The sequence below is a fragment of the Macrotis lagotis genome, chromosome 7 (genome assembly GCF_037893015.1).
Source record: "Macrotis lagotis isolate mMagLag1 chromosome 7, bilby.v1.9.chrom.fasta, whole genome shotgun sequence".
Lineage (NCBI taxonomy): Eukaryota > Metazoa > Chordata > Mammalia > Peramelemorphia > Peramelidae > Macrotis > Macrotis lagotis.
This window is the reverse complement of record NC_133664.1, coordinates 213,190,366-213,215,843: the sequence shown is the minus strand read 5'-3', so window position 1 is coordinate 213,215,843 and position 25,478 is coordinate 213,190,366. Positions and strand designations below refer to the sequence as shown.

At 37.2% G+C, this 25,478-nt stretch overlaps 1 protein-coding gene across 4 annotated transcripts in view; it reads left to right on the top strand.

Moving 5' to 3' along the window:
* Positions 1–614: 614 nt before the first annotated feature.
* Positions 615–25,478, top strand: part of RESF1 (retroelement silencing factor 1) — a 46,029-nt gene continuing 21,165 nt past the window's right edge. For 3 of the 4 annotated variants that reach the window (XR_012470212.1, XM_074194766.1, XM_074194768.1), the window contains exon 1: positions 615–720. The gene's annotated coding sequence lies outside the window, so the exon portion shown is untranslated. Of the gene's footprint in view, positions 721–1,094; positions 1,216–25,478 lie in introns of those variants that run through there. The other variant, XM_074194767.1, reaches the window with a different exon arrangement.

Genomic DNA, 25,478 nt, shown 5'->3' with positions numbered 1-25,478 from the left:
TATACATATATACAAAATTATAGTATTCTGAGGGGAGGAAGAGAAAAAGCTTAAAATAGAGAACAAAAGAAAACCCAGGAGCAAGTAAGGATGGGACAATTTAAACACAATGCACTTATTATATGGGTTTTCCGAAGTGGAAATTTATTGCTTTATGTTGAATTCTCTCTTAGGTTCTGCATTTTTTTCTTATTTTGTATTTGTTTAAAATATATTTAAAAACAAACAAAAAAAAGCATGTTCGTTTTTTGACGAGGAGAGTGTCAAACACACTAAGGGAGATGTTAAAATCCGGAACATATTTAATCGACTCCAATCAGAATTCTTTGCACTCTTAGGCAAATCTTTTTTTCTTTAACCGAGAAATTCAGGTTTTCCAGTTCAACATCTATATTTTAAACACTGAGCTAAAACCCTTTCGTTTTGACCCACCTTGAAGATGTCATTTGCCACCAGGCTCCTTGCAATCCGCAGCTGGCGAAATGAATGTGGGGGTTGCTAGGACCCGGGGCTGCGGGTCCGCGGGCGCTCTTCTGGGGGCGGGGTCGGGAGGAGTGGGGGAGGGGGAGCTCCGGTTTGTAGCGGGAGTGGGTGCGGCGCGGCGCGGCGCGGTCCCGGGCCTCTCCCGCCTCTCCCCGCCCTCCTGGTCGGCCGCCTCGGCCCCGGCGCAGTGCCCCGGCGTCGCTCTGGCGGCAGGGAAGGAGCTGGACCCCCGACTCGGTAAAGGGCCCGGTCGCCGTCCGAGAGCGGGGGGTGGGGAGGCGTTGGGGAGCGTCGCTTTTGTTCTCGGGGCTGTAGGCCCGGAGGGAGCGCGGAGGTCCGGAAGGGGCGGGAGCTGTTGCCGGCCCGGGGAGACTGGGGGCCCCGAGAAGCGGAACAGCCCCCCACGGCTCCGGCCCTCGCGTGGAACTGGGCTCGGCTTCTCCCGGAAAGCGCGTCCGACCCCGTGAGGCCGGGGGCCGCCTAGAGGAGGGCGCAGCGCGCTGCGCGGGCCGCTGCCTTTTTGTCCCGGCCCCGGCCCCGGCCCCGGCCCCGGCCCCGGCCCCGGCCCGGGCCCAGGCCTCTGGCATTCCGTGAGTGCTTCTGCAGCTGCGAGGGCGCCACGGGGCTTGGGAGGCCTCGGGAGGCTGATGCTCTGCAGACTCGGCACCCACTGGAAAACGGTGTTGATCCGTGCTAGAGAGAAGGCCTCGGCTCTAATTGAATAAAACTGTTGTAAGTAAAAATTGCACCTCCGCTGTGTCTCCTGATTCTCGAAGCAATTCTGTAGATATTAATATCTCTCTTTTAGAGATTGGGAAACTGAGGCAAAAAAACTTGGTGGAGGGTCACAGATGTTGTATGTGAGCGAGCTTGAATTTGAACTCAGGTCTTTTTATTTCAGTCCCTATCCTGGATACACTGCGCCACCTAGTCGCCTAAATAACCATAAAGCTAATACTGTTTTTTTTTTAAAGATTTTATTTATTTTGACTTTTACAACTTTTCCCTAATCTTACTACGCACCCCCCACAGAAGGCAATTTGCCAGTCTTTTACATTGTTTTCATGGTATAAATTGATCCAAATTGAATGTGATGAGAGAGAAATCATATTCTTAAGGAAGAAACAAAGTATAAGAGATAGCAGGATCAGGCAATAAGATATCAGTAGCTAATACTGTTCTACTTACTAACTTAGTTTGGAGGATTCAGAGAAAAAAAACACCTCCTCCCAAGGAATTCACAGTCTAATAGGAGAGGTGACCTGATAGGATAAATTGGATATAATCAGTTGAAGGAAATAAATAGTGTAAAAGGTGATGGTGAAACTATTGGGTTTGTGAATCAGGGTTTTTTTTCCTTAAAGAAAAAACGAGTACAAGTCAACTTTTAACATTTTTCTGCTCATATATAATAGGTCTATTTTTGTTTTAAGCAACACTAGGAGGTCGATATTTAGGTACACATTGGTACAATTTCTGTTTCTAAAGGCATTTTTGTTCCTTAGGTATTTTTGTATAGAAACATACCTTTGTCAAGCTTGCCTCTAGGGACATCTCATCCCCTAAATCAGGGTCTTGGGAGCGTTAAGCATAGCAATTGGCTCATTAAGCTTTGGAGTGCTTGTTTCAGTCAGAACTGTGTATTTTGTAATGCTTAAAAAACAAAACAACAATATTAAAGTAAAATAGACACAGTATTTGTATTGCACTTAGTAGTTTTAAATAAGGTTTGACTATATTGTCTCATGTCATCTACATTTAAAAGGAGTGTATGTTTGGATCCCCTTTCATAAGGGGAGAATTTGTGGCTTTAAGTGTGTAAACTTTAAAAAGAAGTAATCACCGTTAACTGTAACAGTAATTGTTATTGTTTGTTTTGTTTTAAATCTATAATTGATTTTACTTGTGTTAATAAAGAATTCACTGAGCAAACTCCATCTGGCCAAGCTGTTCTCCCTACATTGAGCAATTTACAATCTTTTTTTTAAAGGTTTTATTCATTTTGAGTTTTACAATTTCCCCCCATCTTAATTCCCCCCCCTCCACTCCCCACAGAAGGCAATTTGCCGGTCTTTACATTATTTCCATGGTATACATTGATCCAAATTGAATGTGATGAGAGAGAAATCATATCCTTAAGGAAGAAACATAAAGCATAAGAGGTAGCAAGATCAGACGACAAGATACCAGGTTATTTTCCTAAATTAAAGGTAATAGTCCTTGGTCTTCATTCAGACTCCACAGTTTTTTTCCTCTGGATAACAGAGGGTATTCTCTATTGCAGAGAGCCCCAAATTGTTCCTGATTGTTGCCCTGATGGAATGAGTGAGTCTGTCAAGGTTAAACATCACCCCCTATGTTGCTGTTAGGGAGGGTGTGTCTATCAAGGTTGAACATAACCCCCTTTGTTGCTGTTAGGCAGGGTGTACAATGTTTTTCTGGTTGTGCTCTTCTCTCTCAGTATCAGTTCATGCAAATCCCTCTAGGCTTCCCTGAATTCCTATCCCTCGGGGTTTCTAATAGAACAATAGTGTTCCTTGACATACATATACCACAGTTTGCTAAGCCATTCCCCAATTGAAGGATATTTACTTGATTTCCAATTCTTTGCCACCACAAACAGGGCTGCTACGAATATTTTTGTACAAGTGATATTTTTACCCTTTTTCATCATTTCTTCCAGGGTATAGACCCAGTAGTGGTATTGCTGGATCAAAGGGTATGTACATTTTTGTTGCCCTTTGGGCATAGTTCCAAATTTCTCTCCAGAAAGGTTGAATGAGTTCACAGCTCCACCAACAATGTAATAGTGTCCCAGATTTCCCACAACCCTTACAACAATGATCATTATCCTTTCTGGTCATATTGGCCAGTCTGAGAGGTTTGAGGTGGTAACTCAGAGAAATTTTAATTTGCATTTCTCTATTAAGTAATGATTTAGAGCATTTTTTCATATGGCTATGCATTACTTTGATCTCATCTGTAAATTGCCTTTGCATATCCTTTGATCATTTGTCAGTTGGGGAATGGCTTTTTTTTTTAAATTTGATTCAGTTCTCTGTATTTTAGAAATGAGTCCTTTGTCAGAAATACTAGTTGTAAAGATTGTTTCCCAGTTTACTACATTTCTTTTGATCTTGGTTACAGTGGTTTTTATCTGTGCAAAAGCTTTTTAATTTAATGTAATCGAAATCATCTAGTTTGTTTTTAGTGATGTTCTCCATCTCTTCCTTAGTCATAAACTAACTGCTTCCCTTTCCATTGATCTGACAGGTAGACTAGTCCTTGATCTTCTAGTTTGCTTATAATAAGTATTGTTTTTTATGTCTAAATCCTGTATCTATTTGGATCTTATCTTGGTATAGGGTGTGAGGTGTTGGTCTAACCTAAGTTTCTTCCATACTAACTTCCAATTTGCCCAGCAGTTTTTGTCGAAGAGAGAATTTTTATCCCAGTAGCTGGACTCTTTGGGTTTATCAAGCAGCAGTTTACTATAATCGTTTCCTGCTATTGCACCTAATCTATCCCATTGGTCCACCACTATTTCTTGGTCAGTACCAGACAGTTTTGATGACTGATGTTTTATAATATAATTTTAGATCTGGTAGGGCTAAGCCCCCCTTCTTTTGTACTTTTTTTTCGTTGAATCCCTGGAAATTCTTGACTTTATTTCTGCATATGAATTTACTTACAACTTTTTCTAACTCAGTTAAGTAATTTTTTGAAATTTTGATTGGTAGGGCACTAAATAGGTAGTTTAGTGTTGGTGGAACTGTCATTTTTATATTAGCTCAACCTATCCATGAGCAGTTGATGTTTGCCCAGTTATTTAAATCTGATTTTATTTGTGTGAAAAGTGTTTTGTAATTGTTTTCAAAAAGTTTCTTAGTCTGCCTAGGAAAAATAGACTCCCAAGTGTTTTATATTGTCTGAGGTTAATTTGAGTGGGATTTCTTCTTTTAGCTCTTCTTGTTGTATCTTGCTAGTCATATATAGAAAAGTTGAGGATTTATGAGGGTTTATTTTATATCCTGCAACTTAGAGCAATTTACAATCTTAGAAGCTATCTGAAGATAGTTCTGATAGTCAAATCACAAACTAGTCTAGAACTGGGTCTTCCCTGCTCTGGCTCTCTATCCAATTTATTATTTAGTTTGCAGTAAGAATTTTTATTTTTTACTCATTTAATGACATAAGTTGTATTTTTTTTGTTTTGTTTTGTTTATTCATGACAACGGGGCTTTCTGACTTGGGGTCTGGTGGGGCCTATCTTCCCATGTCATGTCTTTTTAGCATTTTAATACTGCAAAGATACTGGAATGATTTGCCATTTTCTTCTTCGGTTTATGAAGGCAGGGTTAAGTGACTTGCCTTGTAAGACCCTGAGTGTTGAAACCTATGAACTCTTATTTTTTTGTTGTTTTTTTAATTTATTTTTATTAAAGATATTATTTGAGTTTTACAATTTTCCCCCAATCTTGCTTCCCCCCCCACCCCATAGAAAGCACTCTGTCAAACCTATGAACTCTTGCCTAAATTTCTTTAAGACCCTTAGTGTCAACATCTATGAACTCTTGCCTAAATTCCAACCTCTTGCTTAAGCTTCACTCCTAAGTTTGTTTCCTTAAGAGCCTGTTCATTTCTGGTAAACCATGTGACAAAAGAACCTCCCTGAGGACCTGCATCCAATGAGGACATACTGCACCATCTCAAGATATCCAACCAGCAGATGCTTGGAAATCCCCTACTGAACCATATATAAGGACTCTTCCTCGCTTTACTCTTCAGGATCCTAGCCCTGCCCTAGGATGGAACCCTAGCTCGAGCTAGTTTAATAAACCCTTGCTATTGCATCTCATCTCCATCATGTCGAGTGTCTCTGTTTGGAGATTGGGGAATTCTCGAACCCTAACAGCCCAGAGTCACACACACACACACACACACAACTAAGTATGGGTCTGAGGTCATATTTGAATGATGACCTTTTTTCCTCAGTCACTAGCCCTATAACCCTGAATAAGTCATTAACCATATTTACCTCAGTTTCCTCATCTGTATAGTGAACTGGAGAAGCAAATGGCACTCTGATATCTTTGCCAAGAAAGCTTCAAATGAGGTTACAAAGAGATGGACATAAGTGAACAACAAAAACTATTCTGATTTCCAGGTCCAGTGTTCTCTGCTCGTTGCCATCTAACTACTCTTCCAAATTACTTATTTTTAAGCATAAGGTAAGGAAGACAAGGGTTCTTAATTTGGGGCTAGGCTTTTTTTTCTTTTTTCTTTTTTTTCTTTGTCATCCTTGTATTTTAGTTTATGAATTTAAGAACAGGGCCCTATTGGTTTCACCAATGGAAGTTTAATGAGACAGAAAAGATTAAGTACTATAGAACTAAAAGAACATATTTTAGAAATGTATTTTTGTTCTATTCCTTGTCATGTATCTTGTTATTATCTCCCACAGATTCAGTTTCCTCTTTTGCAGGTGACTCCTGAAACCTCTTATTCAGGTATCATGTCTTTTCTACCTAAACCCATACTCCTTGTTCTTTAAAGTCTTTTAAGGTTTGCAAACCAGAAATCATTTTAAGCTCTTTACACTCTACTTCTCCCCTTCCCTCTCTCCAGGCCAAATAGTTGTCTCTCTTTTTTTTTTTTTTTTTTTTAGGTTTTTGCAAGGCAAAGGGGGTTAAGTGGCTTGCCCAAGGCCACACAGCTAGGTAATTATTAAGTGTCCGAGACAGGATTTGAACCAAGGTACTCCTGACTCCAGGGCCAGTGTTTTTATCCACTACCCCACCTAGCCGCCCCCAAACAGTTGTCTTTTTTTTAAAAAATTCCACTTGTTTATTTTATTTTTTTGTACGCATAAAGTTTCTGTCTTTCATTCGGCCATTATTTATTCTTAAGTGAAATTTTATTTAATTTTTCCAATTACCTGCACAGGTAGTTTTTAACATTCATTTTCAAGTTTATGAGTTCCACATTTTTCTATCATTCTCCCTTTTTCTCCCTCCCCATCAAACAAACTAGTAGAAGTTGTGCGTGAGCAAATGTGTTTAACATTAATTCCATATTTGCCATGTTGTAAAAAGAGGAATTAGAATTAAGGGGAAAAAACATGAGAAAGAAAGGAAAAATAATAAAAGTTTTTAAAAAGTCAACATTTTTGAATAAGATTCTGAATTTCAAATTTTTCTCCTTCCCTTCCCCCTCCCCAAGACAGAAAACAATCTGATAGTTATTTATATTGAAGTGCTGAACTTTGTATAACCCCTGTGAAAATGTGGCAGAAGGAGGTCCTTGAAATTTCTGGGTCCCGAAAATCTTCTCAGCTATGAAATTATAACTTCCCTAAGCCTGGGGGTCATCCTGACAGGGCAGCATTCTTATTCAAATAACTGACTCTGAGGTCATGAGATATACCATAGATCTTTTGTGGCATCAGATGTTCACCAGATCTTGAAGTAAACTAACCTTTGCTGTATTTCCCGCTTCTGTAACTCCTGTTTGACTGAAGTTCCCCCCCGCCCTTTATAGCCTTTATAAACTCCATTCCCCTGTTTGTTCTCACTGTACGATTTGGGTATTTAGCCCCAGTATTACAGTCAACAGTAATAAACTTTACCCTAAAACTTTGCTGTCTCCGCTGTACATAGATACATGCAAATATATAATATGTGTGTGTGTGTCTATGTACAGTCATGTTAAACATCTTTCCACATTAGGTTGTGAAAGAATCAAAATAAAAGGGAGGAACCACATACAGTTGTCAAGTCTTGTTAGTTTGACCACAACAGATGGTTTCCTTTTGTCTACTCATATATACATATCCAAAGGTCTAGTTCAGTTCCTTTGTCTTGGATTATTGAATTAATCTTATAAATAAATATCTTCTGGAAGTCTTTCCTTATCCATTTTCCATGCAGTTAGAAATTTATTAAAAATGTACAGATAGGACCATCTCATTCCTCTTCTCAAGAAGTTTGTTTGCTTTTTTAGTTTTCCATTGCCTCTAGGATAATCTGTTTGGCACTTAAATCTCTTCCTAGTCTAGTTCTTTCCTGTATAATTGCACATTAGTCTAAACCTCAAACTGTAGGACTAATTTGTAATGGTAGAATAAAGTAACTGAATTTCATCCAGAAAATTGGTTTATTTAGTAAAGGATGCTATGCAGAAACAATTCAGGTCCAGGGTTCTTGGTAGTCCGATTAATTTCCACACAGTGTGAAACCTGTTTAAGTTCTTCATCACTTGAAGAAGAAGAAAAGCTGATGAATTGAGAAAGGATTTGGATTGACATCTGAATGATTCTAAACTTCCTGCTATGTATGCAACCATATCTTGCCTTATGGAGCTGTCACATAGCTGAGCAAAGGAAGAAGGGTCTCAGGCTAAAGACTCTTGGTCAGTGTTTGAGCTTTAATGGTTCAGAGAGAATGCAAATAATAATTTTTAAAAAATTTTTATTTATATAAGCCAGAGGGGTTAAGTGACTTGCCCAAGGTCACACAGCTAGGTACTTATTAAGTGTCTGAGGTCAAATTTGAACTCAGGTCCTCCTGACTCCAGGGCTGGTGCTCTATCTACAATGCCACCTAGCTGTCCCTGCAAATAACAATTATTAATGTTTCAGCCAGAAATACTGGGGGGGGTCTTATCATCCTAGCTTAATTTTTTTTTTCCGAAGTGCTGGTTCTTGTTCTTTTTTTTCCCCTCATCTCTCTCTTATTCAACCTTAATTACAGTATGGGGCATTGTCTCAGTCAAATTGTGACTTGGGAAAGACCTAGCTTTAAAAGACCAGGGTCCTTTTGCATCCATGGTCATTTCCAGGAATCTTGATCTATATTTGGCCATTGGACCAGATGTCTCTGGAAGAGTAAGTGAGGCACAGCATCCTTTCTCTTAAATCCAGTCCATTTGCATCTCTTGGCATCAACTCCCTCATTGTCATTGTCTTTTTGAGAACAAAGGACAAATTTCATCCATCATCAAAATGAAAATATTCTGAGTGAGGGGGCACCTCTCCTTTGCTAAAGAAACTGTGACTTGGCTGAAGGTAGACATCCTAAATAAAGGATTTCCTTAATAGAACTGTGACAAATGCCAGTCCTCCTAAGAGAACTTCATGACACTCTTAAGGTCACACCTTGAAGCTGATTGTGTCCCTCTACCCCCACCACCCTTGTGGTCTTTGTCTTATTTCAGGTGGAGCTCCCTGCAAGTAGGCTGCCAGCTTGAGAAGCAAGAAACACACATGTAACCTAATTCTGTTTTTCTTAAGACTGAACTCTGGAGCTCAAAACAGTTAAGATACAATTTGGAGGAAGTGATAAAGGAGAAAACACAGGATTATAGGGATGAGACATGGGTTTCTGATTGGTAGAGAAAATTGGTGACCCTGAGTGAGAGGAGAGAGGGATAGTTTTGTGACATTCCCTAATTTGGTGATGGTTGGTAGAGGAAGTCATCTTTTGACTTCTCCCAAATTAGGTGACATATAAGAAGTTGAAACTACCTCAGTTGGGCTACTCTATATGTTGTAGTCTATCTCATATCTCATGATCTCCCTGTTTATCCTTGGCTTTTTAAAATTCCTCATTGTCTTAAAGCAGGAGTTTGGATATTTATAACATCATTTGCTTGCTACATTTGGTCAAACATTTAATTAGTTTACCCCTAAAACCTCCTATATTTATTGAATTTTGGCAAGGTGGTCTCTCCTCCCATCTCCCCCATCCCCCCATGTTGCCTTGGCCAGACTAAATAGCCTACAGACAGGTCTTTTAGGCCCCTGCAAAGCCTCGCTAAGCTTAAATGCCATCCTTAATTTCACTCAGTAACTTCTCCATTTATTATATATTGTATACATTCACATACATGTTTACACTCTTTACTTATCTGGAAACATCTTGAGGAGTGGGACTCTGACCCTTGTATTGCCTATGCCTTGTAAATAGTAGGCATTTAATCTTTAAAAATAAATCATTTACTTAATAAATTCTTGTTTTTTTAAGTGGTTATTATGCTTAAAAATGTTATGGTAATTAAAGTTCTTTAATTTTAGTTATTATGCTAATGAGCTCATTATTTGTGGTTTTGGGTCTTGAGTAGCATTGGATAAGGCAGTCTGAATTGATCAGTGCAGTAAGGGAAACTGATACTGTAAAAAAAACACTCCAGATATTGTGATTAAGAATGGAGTTTGCGGGGTGACTAGATAGAGCTCCTGCCCTGGAGTCAGGAGTACCTGAGTTCAAATCCTGGCCTCAGGTACCTAACAATTACCTAGCTATGTGGCCTTGGGCAAGCCACTTAACCCCATTGCCTTTCAAAAAAAAACCTTAAAAAAAGAATGGAATTTGCTGCTACCTACCTCCAGAGAAAGAACTGATTGTGTCTGAATGCAGAATGCAGATATTATTTTTGGGGGTGTGTGGGGTGTGTATATCCTGGTCTATGCTTAATAATAAATAAAAATGTAATTTTTTTGTGAGAAATGGTCCAAATACTTATAGGATCTTGTAATCATAGGTTTAGAGCTGTAAAATTTTTATTTATTTAAGCCAAGGGGGTTAAGTGACTTGTCCAAGGTCACACAGCTAGGTAATTATTAAGTGTCTGAGGTCTAACGTTCAGAGACCATCTAGTCCAATCTCCCTTCATAAAACTGAATTTAAAGGACTTGTAAAACAATCATAGGTAAAATTTCAACCAGGTTCTCTGCCTCCAGAGACAGTGAGTATGCAATACTTCTTGTATTTTCTATTAATTTGTACTAGGAGTATATACTGGTCTTACTTTAGCTATAATCTATGAAGATAGTTTTGATACCTTACTCAATCTTTAATGTGTTCATTTTGATTTAATAGGTATCAGTGATTGTATTAGTGAATTTAGCAGTAGGATTGTTTAAGTTAGTTCTGATAGTTAATAAGGTTAGGATAAGAGTTAATAATCTAACATGTATTGATGGCAATATCCATGTAGTTTATTAAATAGGCCTATTTTAATCTGTTAGGGATAGTGAGAGGACTCCTTCCTCCTGCTCCATGTTCTTATTGGCTACGGTTTCCCATTTTCTATGCATCGGATGGTTATAACAAACAGCAAAGCCTCAGAATCTTGCTACTGACTAAACAGTAGAAAATTCCAGAATCTCTTTTGCCTAGTCACTAATCAAACATTGGGTGGGAGTAGGGAGGTACATTTCCTTTGACCAAAAATAGGACCTCATTCCTTAGGCTCCATCCTATGACCATCATGGAATTTCACTTCCTTTCCTTGACCATTGTATCTTTGTCCTTTTGAGAATTAACCAATCAAAGAATTATTGCCAAGTTGTATTTTTAGTGCTTTTTCCTTATTTAAACATTCCCCTCAAACTAGGCAGAGGGACTACAGAGGAAAATTTTGGCTCCAGTTTCTTAGGGAATCACTGGTTTCCTTAAATTGGAACTGTTCAGAATCCTCCTGCCTCAGTTTTCTTTAGTAGATTAGAATCTTGGGATCCCAATACCTCAGACAGTGTTTCTTCCCCACATTGGTTCAGCTCTAACACAGTTGCTAGAAGTACTAATGATTTCATCAGTTTGATAGATTCCATTAAATATAAGTAAAAAGAGGGAAATTGAATTTTCAAGGTTCTTCACAGTCTGACTCAATCTTTTTTTTTTTTTAGGTTTTTACAAGGCAGATGGGGTTAAGTGGCTTGCCCAGGGCCACACAGCTAGGTAATTATTAAGTGTCTGAGGCAGGTTTTGAACTCAGGTACTCCTGACTCCAGGGCCTGTGCTGTATCCACTGCACTACCTAGCTGCCCCTGTCTGACTCAGTCTTAAACCACATATTAATCTTGTCCAGGAAAAACCACTTCTTTCAATTTACGAATAATTTAGAATAGATAGACATTTGCTCCAAACAGATAAGTAGGACTGCCCTTCTAGAAGCTGATTTTATGATAGTGATGAGAACCTAACCGTTTCTAAGTCCTCTCACCGTCTGAGTTCTGTTTTTTTCTAGAACATTGCTTGTGAAAAATACGTTTATGACTTTGGCACAAATTCTGCTTTTTTCTAACTGCCCTCCATTCTATTCTTTCTCCTGCCTGAGGCCCTCCCCCATCCACCTGCACCCTAACTACATCCTTAAAGACTTAAACACCTGCTAAGAACATTTTGTTTTACTCTATAAAAGAAACTGGCCCCTAGCCCCTTAGTGCTTGAGCCCCTCCCTGTCCAGCCTGCTATGCTACAGCTATCAGTAAAGCTTGGTTGACTGAGAGCCAGTCTGTGTGTCAGTGAATTCTTAATCTGATTTGCTACAAATAGTATCCGAATTGGTTTGAAGAATTCATTTAAAAGAATAGAACTGCCTACTTGTTTTTCATCATCTATGTTTCTGAATTAGATTTCCTGCCCACTCTTACTCCCAGGCTGACTTTTATAATGAAGAATAAAAAAAAAATAGAAAAACAGGTTTGCAAAGTTAGCCAATGCATCAAAAAGTCTCATGAACTGTTTTTTATTCCAGTTGAAGGTGATGCAGTAGATAAGAGCACAGAAGAACCTGAGTTCAAATGCAGCTTCAGACACTTAATATTTAACTGTGTGATCTTGGGCAAGTCACTTAAACACATTGCTTTGCAAAAAAAAAAGAAAATGGATATAGGTTCAGAGTGTTGTGGTTTCCCTGGTATCATACAAGTAGTAATAAATGACCAAGGCAGAATTGGAACTCATAGTTAGGTGAATACAGAATAGTTTTATTGAACAGACCAGCAACTTATGTAAGAGATATAAATTCATCTCCTAAAGACCAACCTGTTGGAGAATCAACTTAAGTATAAGAAGTCTTTAGTGTAGTACCCAGTGAATCTGTTCAACGTTTTTGTGAATAATTCATATAAAGACTTAGATGTTGTCTTCAACTGAATTAAAAAGGCATAAGTCTGACCAAGTTATTTCCCTGCTCAAATTGGTGAACAAGCATTCATTAAGAGCGCATTGTGTTCCACACTTCTGGGTAAACAATTATAGTTGGAAAGGACTGTCTCCATCTTCTAAGGCGGGGGGGGGTGGTGGTGGAAAAGATCACATAAGTTGAAAAGATGGGCAGCTAGGTGGCACACTGGGTAGAGTACTGGCCCAGGAATCAGGAGGACCTGAGCTCAAATTCAGACTCAGACAATAATTACCTGTGTGACTTTGGGCAAGTCACTGAACTCCATTGCCTTGTAAAAACAAAAAGAAAATTGAAAGAGGTTTGGGGGGGAGTATTTTCCCTTAAAATGGAGATCAAAAGGGCAGAGACTATGTTCAGTGTGCCAAGTCCAGGGGTGGAGTCAGGTTTCTGGGTTATTATTGTAGAGAATCTCAAGAATGCATCCTAGACAGTAATGAAAGTAAGTATTAGTGGCTCCCTATTGCCCCTAAGATAAAAAACTCTTAAGTCTTTAAAAATAACAGTAATCTTGTTCTATCGTGTCCATCACTTTGTGACCTCATTTGGGCTTTTCTTGGCAAAGATACTTGAATGATTTGCTATTTCCTACTCTAGCTCGTTTTATAGATGTGGAAACTGAGGCAAACAGGGTTAAGTGATTCATACAGTCACTTAGCTAGTGTCATGTAGCTAGTTTCTAAGATCAGATTTGAACTTGGGAGAATAGTCTTCCTGACTCCAAGCCCTCTGCCCACATCACCATCTAACTACCCAGTATTAATAATGACTAGCATATCCATATTAGTATGTTTAAGGCACTATGTTAGGTGCTTTTCAAATATATCATTTAATCCTCAAAATAGCCTTGGGAGGTGCTTTTGATAAGACCCCAATCCTCTTTGCTTCAAGTTCCTTGTTAAAGCCAAAAAAAAATGTTGATGACTTTGGAACGAGTTTTGCTTTTTTTTTGAAAAGCTTGCATATATATATATATATATATATATATATGTACGTATGTATGTATGTTCTGCTATTAAGACTCCTCTGACATCCAAAATCTAACCATACCACAATAGTTGGTAAGGACATTTTGTTCACTTCACATATAGCCTGTCCCTAACCCTTCAGTGCCCAATAAAGCCTACTTGACTGAGAGACAGTCTGGGTCTCTGAATTCTTGTACTGATTCTTGGGTGCTGAACCTGAACACTAGTGCCTGCTAAATGCTAGACATTTTTAAGTAACAAAATTTCCTTCCACCCTCTCTTCCTACCGCCCTTCCCTGAGAGACAGTCAGGTTAGCCTTGTACATACATATTTTGATAATATAGATCAGTATCAGTTATTTTTGGTATGAGAAATTAGGAATAAGGGAAAGAAATACAGAAGAGATAATTTTTATAAAGTGTTCATTGGGTTCTGAAGGGTTGTTTTGTGTTTGTGTTGTGTTGTGTTTTGTTTTTCTTCCTCTGGGTGGGGATAACTTATTCCGTAGCCAGGTCTAATAGTTGTCCTAGCTCTCTGAGAAGAGATACTTCCATCAAAATTGCTCATGTCAGTGTTGTTGTTGATGTGTCCTTAGTTCTCTTGGTTCTCCCATAAGACATTCCATCTTTCTCTAGAGTCTGACTGTTCATGGTTTCTTATAGAACAATAGTATTCCATAGTATTCATGTACCATGATTTATTTAGTCATTCCCCAATTGATGGACATCCCCCTCAATTTCCCTTCATGTTTTTTTTTAAAGGTTTTTGCAAGGCAATGGGATTTAGTGGCTTGCCCAAGGCCACACAGCTAGGTAATTATTAGGTGTCTGAGGCTGGATTTGAACTCAGGTACTCCTGACTCCAGGGCTGGTGATCTATCCACTGCTCCACCTAGCCACCCCATGACATTTCCTCAATTTCCAGTTCTTTGCCACTACAAAAAGAGCTGCTATGAATATTTTGGAACTTGTGAGACTTTTCCCAATTTTTAAATAATTTCTTCTGGATAAAGACCTAGAATTGGAATTGCTAGGTCAAAGGGTATGAACAGTTTTATTGTTCTTTGGGCATAGTTCCATATTACTCTCTGTTCACAATTTTACTAACAGTACATCAATGTCCCAATCCTCCTACAGCCTCCCCAACATTGATCATTTTCCCTTTTCTCTAATCTTGGCCAATCTGATAGTTGTGAGATGATACCTCATTGTTTTAATTTGCATTTTTCTAATCGATAACGATTTAGAATATTTTTTCACATGATTATTTGAAAATTTGAAAACTGATAGAGTATTTTTTGTCCATTAATTTATTTATGGTATTGCTCTTTATGTCTAAATCCTGTACCCATTTTGACCTTATTTTAGTATAGGGTATGAGATGTGGATTTGTGCCTAGTTTTTGTCAAACTATTTTTCCAGTTTTCCCAACAAGTTTTGTCAAATAGTGAGTTTTTATTTCAGAAGCTGATGTCTTTGGGTTTGTCAAATGGTAGATTGCTGTAGTCATTTACTGTGACTTCTTTTGAACCTATCCTAATCCACTGGTCTATTACTCTATTTCTTAATCAGTACCAAACAATTTTGATGACTGCTGCTTTATAATATAGTTTGGGATCTTGTAGAGCTAGATCACCTAGATCACCATAAAATTTTTTTCCATCATTTCCCTTGCTATTCTTGCCTTTTTGTTGCTCCAGATAAATTTTGTTACTATTTTTTTTCCCAGCTTGGTAAAATAGGGGGATGTCCAGCTTGGTAAAATAATTATTTTGGTAGTTTGATTGGTATAGCACTGAATAAGTAATTTAATTTGGATAGAATTGTCATTTTTATTATATTAGCTTCACCTATCCCTGAGCATTTGACATATTCCCAATTATTTAGATCTGACTTTATTTGGGTGAGGACAGCTTTATAGTTATAGTCATACAGTTTCTGGGTTTGTCTTGGGAGTTAGATCGCCAAATATTTAATGTTGTCTACATTTATTTTAAATGGAATTTCTCTTTCTCTTGTTCTTGGGCTTTGTTGTTCATATAGAGAAATGCTGATGATTTATGTGGGTTTATTTTATATCCTGCTACTTTACCGAATTTGTTAATTGTTTCAAGGAGTTTTTAAGATGATATTCTTGGGTTCTCTAGGTAAACCATCATGTCATCTGTAAAGGATGAAAGTTTTGCTTCCTAACCATCAACAATCATTGTATTAAATGGGGAGAGGCTAGAGTCGTTCCCAATAAGATCAGGAGTGAAACAAGGGTGCCCATTATCACCACTACTATTCAATATTGTATTAGAAACTTTACCTTCAGCAATAAGAGAAGAAAAAGAAATTGAAGGAATTAGAATTGGGAAGGAAGAGACAAAACTCTAACTCTTTGTAGATGACATGATGGTTTACCTAGAGAATCCCCCAAAATCATCTGAAAAACTACTGGAAATAATTATCAACTTTAGCACAGTCATAGTATATAAAATAAACCCTCAGAAATCCTCAACTTTTCTATACATGACTAGCAAGATGCAGCAGAAAGAGTTAGAAAGAGAAATCCCATTTAAAATAACTTCAGACAATGTAAAATACCTGGGAGTCTATTTGCCAAGGCAGACTCAGAAACTTTTTGAAAGCAGTTACAAAACACTTCTCACACAAATTAAATCAGATTTAAATAACTGGGCAAACATCAACTGCTTGTGGATAGGTAGAGCTAATATAATAAAAATAACAATTCTACCAAAACTAAACTACCTGTTTAGTTCCCTGCCAATCAAAATTCCAAAAAAATTACTTCAATGAGCTAGAAAAAGTTGTAAGTAAATTCATATGGAGAAATAAAAAGTCGAGAATTTCCAGGGATTCAGTGCAAAAAAGGGTGAAAGAAGGTGGTTTAGCCTTACCAGATCTAAAATTATTTTATATGTCATCAAAACTGTCTGGTAGGGGCAGCTAGGTGGCACAGTGGATAGAGCACTGGCCTCAAACACTTAACAGTTACCTAGCTGTGTTGCCTTGGGCAAGCCAATTAACCCCATTGCCTTGCTAAACCAAAAGTGTCTGGTATTGACTAAGAAATAGAGTGGTGGATCAGTGGAATAGACTAGGTGCAATAGCGCGAAATGATTATAGTAATCTGCTGTTTGATAAACCCAGAGTCCAGCTATTGGGATAAAAACTCTGGGAAAACTGTTGGGAAAATTGGAAGTTGATATGGAAGAAACTTAGATTAGCCCAACATCTTACACCTATACTAAGGTAAGATCCAAATGGATACAGGATTTAGACATAAAAAGCAATATTATTAGTAAACTAGAAGATCAAGGAGTAGTTTACCTGTCAGATCTATGGAAAGGGAAGCAGTTTATGACCAAGGAGGAGATGGAGAACATTATTAAAAATAAACTAGATAATTTTGTTTACATGAAATTAAAAAGCTTTTGCACAGACAAAAACAAACCATAACCTAGATCAAAAGAAGTAGTAAATTGGGAAACAATTTACAACTAATATTTCCTTTTTTTAAATATATTTTTGCAAGGCAATGAGATTAAGTGGCTTGCCCAAGGCCACACAGCTTGGTAATTATTAAGTGTCTGAGGCTGGATTTGAATTCAGGTACTCCTGACTCCAAGACCGGTGTTCTATCCACTGCGCCACCTAGCCACCCCAACAAGTATTTCTGACAAAGGACTCATTTCTAAAATATAAAGAGAACTGAGTCAACTTTTTTTTTTAAAAAAAGACAAGCCATTCACCAATTGACAAATGGTGAAAGGATATGCAAAGGCAATATATAGATGAAGAAATCAAAGCGATCGATAGTCATATGAAAAATTGCTCTAAATCATTACTTATTAGAGAAATGCAAATTAAAGTATCTCTGAGGTACCACCTCACACCTCTCAGGCTGGCCAATATGACCAGAAAGGACAATGACTAATGTTGAAATGGTTGTGGGAAATCTGGGACACTAATACACTGTTGGTGGAGCTGTGAACTCATCCAACCTTTCTGGAGAGCAATTTGGAACCACGCCCAAAGGGAAACAAAAATGTGCCATAACTTTTGATCCAGCAATACTGCTGGGTCTATACCCTGAACAGATGATGAAAAAGGGTAAAAACATCACCTGTACAAAAAATGTTCATAGCAGCCCTGTTTTTGGTGGGAAAGAAATGGAAACTGACAGAATGTCCATCAAATGTCCATCAATTGGGGAATGGCTGAACAAACTGTGGTGTGTGTGTGTGTGTGTATAGTAGATGTATATGTATATGTATATGTCATGGAGCACTATTGTTTTATTAGAAACCGGGAGGGATGGGAATTCAGGGAAGCTTGGAGGGGTTTGCATGAGCTGATTCTGAGTGAGATGAGCAGAACCAGAAAATCATTGTGCATCCTAATAGCAACATGGAGGTGATGATAAACCTTTATGGACTTGCTCATTCCATCACTGTAATAATCAGGGACAATTTTGGGCTGTCTATGATGGAGAATACCATCCGTATCCAGAGAAAGAACTGTGGAGTTTGAACAAAGACCAAGGACTATTACCTTTAATTTTGGGGGGGGGGGGGGGAACATATCTTATATAATCTTGCTATCTCTTGTGCTTTATGTTTCTTCCTTAAGGATATGATTTCTCTCTCATCACATTCAATTTAGATCAATGTATATACCATGGAAATAATGTAAAGACCGGCAGATTGCCTTCTGTGTGTGGGGTGGGGGGAGGGAAGCAAGATTAGGGGAAAAATTGTAAAACTCAAAATAAATAAAATCTTTAAAAGAAAAAAGAAAATTTTGCTTCCTTGTTGCCAATTCTGATTTCTTCAATTTCCTTTTCTTCTCTTCTTGCTACTGCTAGCATTTCTAATACTGTATTGAATAGTAATAGTGATGATGGGCATCCTTGTTTCACCCCTGAATTTATTGGAATTGCTCTAAGTTTATTCCCATTAAATATAATATTTGTTGATGATTTTAGATAGATACTAGTTATTATTTCAAGCAAACTCCATTTATTCCTAAACTTTCTAGTGTTTTTAATAGGAATGGATGTTGTATTTTATCAAAGGCTTTCAGCATCTCTTGAGATAATCATATGGTTTCTGTTGGTTTTACTATTGATATTTAATTATGTTGAATGTTTTCCTAAATTGAACTATCCCTGCCTGCCTGGTATAAATCCAATCTGATCATGGTGTATTGTCCTGGTAATAACTTAAGGTAGTCTCATTGCTAAAATTTTATTTTTTCACTTAAGATTTTTGAATCAATATTCAATAAGGAGATTGGTCTATAATTTTCTTTGTCTGTTTTGGTTCTTCCTGGTTTAGGTATTAGCACCATGTTGGTGTCATAAAATGAGTTTGCCGTGGAGACTTTTTCTTAGGGAGTTTATTGATGGTTTTTTTCCATTTCTTTTTCTGAAATGAGGTTTTTCACTCAAGTTGTCCAATTTATTGGCATATAGTTTGGCAAAGTAGCCTTGAATTGTCTCTTTGATTTCCTCCTCATTGGTTGTTAGTTCACCCTTTTCATTTTGGTACTGGTAATTTGGTCATTTTCTTTCATTTTTAAATCAGATTAACCAGAGGTTTATCTATTTTATTGACTTTTTTCATAAAACGAACTCTTAGATTTATGAGATCAGTGGTTTTCTTGGCTTTCCATTTTATTCATCTTTCCCTTGATTTTCAGAATTTCTAATTTGGTATTTAATTGGGGTAAGTTTAATTTCTTTTTCTAGCTTTTTTTTACCCAATTTATTGATCTCTTCTTTCTCTATTTTATTCCTATAGGCATTTAAAGATATTAAGTTTCCCCTCAAAACTGCTTTTTCTGTATTCCATAAATTTTGGTATGATGTCTCATCATTATTGATTATTTCTATTATTTGCTGTTTGATCCACCCATTATTTATGATAGTTATTTAATTTCCTATTGGTTCTTGGTTTTTCTCTGACCCTTTATTACATGTAATTTTTCATTATGGTCTGAGAAGTGTGTACTTATTTTTTCTCCCTTTCTGCATTTTATTTTAAAGTTTTTGTGCCCTAGTACAATTTTGGTGAAGGTGCCATGTACTGTGAGAAAAATGTATATTCTTTTCTTCCCCCTTAAGATTTCTCCAGAAGTCTATCTTGTCTAAGGTTTCTAAGATTTCATTCACCTTACTAACTTCCTTCTTGTTTATTTTGTGGTTAGATTTATCTAATTCTTAGAGAGGGAGGTTGCGGTCCCCCATTACTCAAGTTTTGCTGTCTATTTCTCCTTGCAGTTCTCAGCTTTTCCACTAGTAGGAATCTATATCCTATACCATATAGCATATGGTGCATAAATGTTTAGTAATGATATAGCTTCTTTCCAATGGTGCCTTTTAAGAAGATGTAGTTTCCTTCCTTATCCCTGTTAATGAGATTGATTTTTGCTGCTACTTTGTCTGAGATTAAGATCTCCACTCCGGATTTTTTTACTTCTGCTGAGGCATAATATATTTTGCTCCAACCTTTTACCTTTACCCTGTGTGCAGCTCTGCTGCAAATGTGTTTCTTGTAAACAACATATTGTAGGATTCTGTTTTTTAATCCATTCTGCTGTCCGTTTCTGTCTCATGGGACAGTTTATCTCATTCACATTTACAGTTAAGATTACTACTTCATTTCCCTCTGCTCTATTTTTCTCCATTTATATTTATCTTTCCTTTTCTCTTATTCCTCCTAACCATTTTTCCCCTTTTACTTTTCTTTTAAAAATTTAACTTTCAGTTTATTTTCACTTATACCCTCCCTTCCCTTTTATCAATCCATTCCTCCCTTATCTTTCCCTTTCCCAGCCCCAACCCCCCCCCCCCCCTTCTCTGTAGATTATTAGATTTTTAAACCTAAGTGGGAATGTATTTTATTCCCTCACTGGACCAGATCTATTGAATAGAATTTACTTAGCATTCACATTCTCCCTTCTTTCCCTCTAAAATTATAAATCTTTGCCTCTTCCCTTGGTGTTATTTATCTCTCTAATATTATTATTATTATTATTATTATTATTATTATTTAGGTTTTTGTATGGCAGATGGGGTTAAGTGGCTTGCCCAAGGCCACACAGCTAGGTAATTATTAAGTGTCTGAGGCCAGATTTGAACTCAGGTACTCCTGACTCCAGGGCCAGTGCTCTGTCCACTGTGCCACCTAGCCGCCCCCCTCTCTAATATTATTAGTCGGGTTTCATTCACAGTTTGATTATTTGAATGCTTGGTAAGCTCCTATTGTTATCATCATGTCATCACAGATTGTTTACTTGATTGCTTGATAAGTAGCATTGACTTAAATTGCTTCAAATTATAATTACAGCCATTTTTTACCTTACCCCCTTTTTCAAGTATCTTTAAGGTACACAGAATCCTTCTCACATGCCAAATTTTAAAGTTCTTAAGAGAGATGTTCAGAGTGTGTCTGTATTACTCCTTCTGAGCCCCCGCCTTGTATGAGTTCTCCATAAACTAGTCTATTGTTAAGTGTACATTTGGCATTTGAACAGTGTGGTCAGCCCTTTGGAGTTGCATTCTCTGTAGTTTAGCTCAAGAAAGGACTTCAGTGTCTGTTATCTTATCCTGCCAGGTGATCTTCAGAATTTTCCTAAGACAATTTTAAATGGAGGAGATTCAGTTTCCTGGCATGGTGCTGGTGGTAGACTGTCAAAGTTTAACAGGCATACCAGAATGAGGCTAGCACAGTGGTTCTGTAGATTGATTTACCTCTTCCCTCCCACATTTTTTTCTGGCAATGAATGAAAAGTAAAACTGGAAAGTAAAACTTATCCATTTGCTGTAATCAGTGGTTCCACATATGGATGTTGTGTTGACTGATGGGACACCTGTGCTTTCTAGTTGCCAATAGTTTGGCCAAAATTAGCACAAGCAACAGAGAATTGAGCCATACTCTTTTGTCTCAACTTAAAGAGACTGCATTGAGTGCCCAATCATCTGCAGACAGAAAATTGTGCACCAACACTCCACTTTGGTCTTTCCTTGTAGCCTTTTCAAGTTGAAGAGTTTTGCATGGTAGTGGCCATGTTCATTCTCATTGAAGACATTTGGCTAAATGGGTAAAAAGCTTGGAGCTAAGACAGCCTTATTTCATTCTATTGTGAGTGCAATCATGAGAGTATCATCCACTATCCAGAACCCAGGCAAGCATGTGGTCAAGTTACTGATGAACTTTTCCAGGCAACCAAATTTTGATATAATTTTTCATAAGCCCTCATGACTGACTATATCAAAGACCTTGGTCAGGTTCACAAACATTATATAGAGACTTCTCTTCTCACATTTATTTTCCTGGAGTTGTCAAGCCGTTGACCCTTTCTGAAGTTACCATACTAGTTCTTAGATAGGTGACCATTTTTTCAGGTGAAGGATCTACCAATTAAGGAGGATTCTGGCAAGAATCTTACCAGCAGTGACTAAGAGAGAAACATACCTGTGATTGTCACAGGACAATCTATTCCCTTTGCCTTTATGGATGAATGATGGCAGCATTCTTGAGTCCTTCAACATGCTGCTCATGACATATAATCTGAAAATTTCAGTCAGCTTTTGTATGAGCATTGGACATGTATATACTCCAACTCTCCCTCCCCTCCTCAGCTAAAATAAAATTAGCACCAGGTGAAAGGAGTCTAATGAAATTCAAAACCTCTTTTTCAGTTGTTGCTTCAGCTAGGGGTAGATTGACTTCAACTTGAGGTAAGTGCTCAATGGCTTTTGCATTGATTGATGATGGTCTGTTCAGACCTATCATTAAACAATTGAGCTCCATCAACACTGAATACCTGAGATGCACCATATGTCTTTGGCTCATAAATAGCCTTAAGCATTGTGAATTGTTGCTATCTGCATAAAAGTGAATTTCATCTGCCTTCTTACTGAGCCAAGAGTCCTATGTCTCTCTAAACTTCACTTGAACTTTATTTTTATGAAATTAAATGGCTTCCTTAGAAATGGATGAACTATTTTATTGCTAAACTGAATGGAGTTTTAATTTTTCCATTTAACTGCTTTTGTGTTTCCCCATCATTTTTTTTTTTTAATTTTAGAAAGGTTTTATTTTCATCCAACCTTTCTGGAGAGCAGTTTGGAACTACACCTAAAGGGCAACAAAAATGTGCATACCCTTTGATCCAGCAATACCACTATTGGGTCTATACCCTGAAGATGATGAAAAAGGGTAAAAACATCACTTGTACAAAAACATTCATAGCAGTACTGTTTATGGTGGCAAAAAATTGGAAATAAAGTAAATGTCTTTCAGTTGGGGAATGGCTTAACAAACTGTGGTATATGTATGTCATGGAACACTATTGTTCTTTTAGAAACCAGGAAGGACAGGAATTCAGGGAAGCCTGGAGGGATTTGCATGAACTGATGCTGAGTGAGATGAGCAGAACCAGAAAAATATTGTACACCTTAACAGCAACATGGGTGATGATCAGCTATGATGGACTTGCCCATCAGTGCAGTAGTCAGGGACAATTTGGTTCTGTCTGTGAACATTTTTGTACAGGTGATATTTTTACCCTTTTTCATCATTGCTGGATAAAAGGATATACACATTGTCTTTGGGGCATAATTCCAAATTGCTTTCTAAAAAAGTTGGATGAGTTCACAGTTCCACCAACAATATATTAGTATCCCAGATTTCCCTTCCAACATTTATCATTGTCCTTTCTGGTCATATTGGCCAGTCTGAGAGGTGTGAGTTGGCATTTCAGAGATGATTAATTTGCATTTCTCCAATAATTAGTGATTTAGAGCAATTTTTCATATGACTATGGATCGCTTTGATTTCTTCATCTGTAAATTACGTTTGTGTATCCTTTGACCATTTGGCAGTTGGGTAATGGCTTGTCTTTTTTTTTTTAAATTGGACTCAGTTCTCTATATTTTAGAGATGAGTCCTTTGTCTGAAATACTAGTCGGGGGGGTGGCTAGGTGGCGTAGTAGATAAAGCACTGGCCCTGGAGTCAGGAGTACCTGAGTTCAAATCCGGCCTCAGACACTTAATAATTACCTAGTTGTGCAGTCTTGGGCAAGCCACTTAACTTAACCCCCACTGCCTTGCAAAAAACAAAAAAAGAAAAAAGAAATACTAGTTGTAAAAATTGTTTCCCAATTTACTACATTTCTTTTGATCTTAATTACAGTGGTTTTGTCTGTGCAAAAGCTTTTTAATTTAATGTACTCAAAGTTATCTAGTTTATTTTTAATGGTATTCTCCATCTCTTCCTTGATCATAAACTGCTTCCCTTTCCATAGATCTGACAGGTAAACTATTCCTTATCTCAGAGAAAGCAGTTGCAAAAATAGATACTATTAAAAGAGATAAGGAAGGAAACTATCTCTTCCTAAAAGGTGCCATTGACAATAAAGTCACTAAAGTACTAAATATGTATGCACACAATGGTGTAGCATCTGTATTCTTAGAGGAGAAGTTGAAGGAGTTACAGGAAGACATAGACAACAAAACTCTACTAGTGGGAGACCTCAACTTCCCACTCCCTGATTTAGATAAATCTAACCATAAAATAAACAAGAAGGAAGTTAAGGAGGTAAATAGATTGTTAAAAAACCTAGGCATGATAGACTTAGGGAGGAAATTGAATGGGAATGGAAAGGAATATACTTTCTTTTCTGCAGGATGTGGCACTTACACAAAAATTGACCATATACTAAGGTATAAAAACCTAATAATCAATTGCAAAAAGGCAGAAATAGTGAATACATCTTTCTCAGATTATAATGCAATAAAAATCACATGTGTTATTGGGCCAGGGAGATAGAGAATCAAAACTATGGGAAGCTGAATCACCTCATTTTAAGGTATGAGTGGTTCAAACAAATTATAGAAAGAATTAATTATTTTATCCTAGATTTTATCCTAGATAATGTCTATAATGAATCAATATACCAAAACCTATGGTTTGCACTTGAGGCAGTTGTCAGGGGATTTATTATCTTTAAATTCTTATGTGAATAAGTTAGAGAAAGAAGAAATCAATGAACTTAAATATGCAACTTAAAAAATTAGAGAAAGAACAGATTAAAACCCCCACTTAAATACCTAATTAGAAATTCTAAAAATTAAAGGAGAAATTAATAAAATCAAAAGCAAGAAAACTATTGAACTAATAAGTAAAACCAAGAGTTGGTTTTATGAAAAAACCAATAAAATTGATAAACCTGTGATCAGTTTGATTAAAAAAAGAAAGAAAATGAAATTGCTAGTATCATAAATGAAAAAGGTGAACTCACCACCAATGAGGAGGAAATTAAGGTAATAATTTGAAATTATTTTGTCCAACTCTATGCCAATAAATTTGATAATCTAAATGAAATAGATGAATATTTACAAAAATATAAGTTGCGCAGGTTAAATGAAGAGGAAATTAAATACCTAAATGACCATATCTCCGAAAAAAGAAATATACCAAGCCATTATTGAACTCCCTAAGAAAAAATATCTCCAGGACCAGATGGATTTACAAGTGAATTTTGTCAAACATTTAAGAAACAATAGATTCCAATTCTGTATAAAGTCTTTGAAAAAATAGGTGAAGACAGAACTCTGCCTAATTCTTTCTATGAAACTAATATGGTACTGATAACTAAACCAGGATGAGTTAAAACAGAGAAAGAAAAATTTTAAAATCTTAATAAAATCTTAGCAAAATGACTATAAGTTATCACTAGGATAATACATGTATGACCAGGTAGGATTTATCCCAGGAATGCAGGGTTGGTTCAATATTAGGGAAACTGCTAGGCATTAATTATATCAATAACCAGCCTATCAGAAATTATATGATTTTATCAATAGATTCTGAAAAAGCTTTTGACAAAATACAGCATCCATTCCTACTAAAAACACTAGAGAGCATAGGAATAAATGGATTGTTCATTAAAATAATAAGCAGTCTCTATCTGAAACCATCAAGAAGCAGTGCATACAATGAGGATAGACTAGAGGCATTCTCCGTAACATCAGGGATGGAACA